Below are 1691 nucleotides of genomic sequence, written 5' to 3' on the forward strand. Positions count from 1 at the left end.
TGGGAGTGTCAGAGACAGTGCAATTGGCATAGGACAGAGTAGAGTTTAGGGTTGTTGTACATAAGGTCGCTATGAGTTGCAAGCGACTCGATGGCACGTAACAACAACAACAACAACAACAACAACAACAACAACAACAACAACATGTGTCTCTGGAATGTTTGCTTTCTTAGTGGTTTCCATTGTTTTGTCCTTCATTTGCACCTTCTTCCATAGATCTTCAAATCACTCTTCAATATAATTTTTCCTGGTTCTCTATCTCTAGGTTATTCCCTTTATTTGTAGCTTCCATTGTTCTATCATTTGTAGTTTCATTTGTAGCTGTTCAAGAATCTCCATACCAATATATATCATCTGCCTTCTTGACTCTGGAGTATTCATGAGGCCTCTATTAGTCTCTGCTTGTTTTAGAGAAGTCTTATTTTTTTCCACAGTGTTGAAGCTGCTTACTGATTTCTTGACACTATATGAAATTTTTCTTGATATATGTTAGGTTGTTTCTATTGTGTCTGCAGAAGTTGCTGTTGGTTTTTGTTTTTGTAATGCTACTAATTAGTTGCCAAGTTGAAATGTTCAGTCTATGTTCCCTAAATTCACTTTACTGAAGGTCCTTTTTTGGAAACTTTGGCTTCCTAAAGGCCTTGAGATTCTCTCTGTTCTGCACTGCATCCCTGTGGGAATCTCACCTTGACGTAGTCCTCTGACACAAATTCTATTTTGTATAGTAAGTGGCTGAATGGTGTGAGACCAGGTGCTCTACTTAAGCAGTTTCTCATTCAACTTTTCTTCTGGAGCTTAATGTCACATTTTGTCTCTGAAGTGGCAAGAGATTAGAGATCAGGGCTGCCAGCTCAAACAGCTTATGTGAAAGGGGTCTCAAGTCAGCCCCCTCTCTCACAGAGAGCTACGAAAATTCTTTACTTGTAGTTCTGTATACTAAAATCTCTCATTATTTTTGACCTTTACCATGGCTCTGCCGCTGTGGAGGCAGGAGATCCCCAGATGGAGGTACCTATAACCCCAGGGCCACTTCAGTTCCATCTCCCCACAAGCAATGGAGAGTGCTCACTCCCACCACAGAGCCCCACTTCCCTAATTTTCTCCCCCTGCAGCTTAGTGTCTTCCTTTGTCTCTGGTGTGGAAGGAGATCAGAATTGTCAGCTCAAGCAACTTGTATGACAGAGGGTCTTAAGCCAGCCATCTCTCATAAAAAACTAAGAAAATTCTTCCTCTGATTAAAGTTCTGTATACTAAAGTCTCTTGTCCTGTTTGGCCCCTGGAATGGTCCTGCAGTCATAGAGGTAAGGGATCCCCAGATGGGGGGGGGAACCTATATAACCCCAGGGACACATCAGTTCTGTGTCCCCCCAAGCAAAGAAGAGTGCTCGTTCTCAGCACAGAGCCTCACCTCCCCTCACCTTTTCTCCTGCAGCTTTACTCTTCCTTTGTCTCTAATGTGGTGGGAGATCAGGACTTCCAACTCAAGGAACTCCTTTGCAGAAGCTCTCAGATCAGCCCTCTCTTGCAGAGAGCTAAGAAAAATTTTCCTCTGCTTAAAGTTCTGTATATTAAAGTCTCTTGTCCTAAAATTACAAAACATTACTATAAGAAACAAAAAGAGATCTTGAAAAGTGGAAGAATATCCCTTGCTCATGGATAGGAAGACTCAATGTTGTGAAAATGGCAATACT

The sequence above is a fragment of the Elephantulus edwardii genome, unplaced genomic scaffold, assembly GCF_000299155.1.
Source record: "Elephantulus edwardii isolate Elephantulus edwardi_28Jun2011 unplaced genomic scaffold, EleEdw1.0 scaffold00411, whole genome shotgun sequence".
Lineage (NCBI taxonomy): Eukaryota > Metazoa > Chordata > Mammalia > Macroscelidea > Macroscelididae > Elephantulus > Elephantulus edwardii.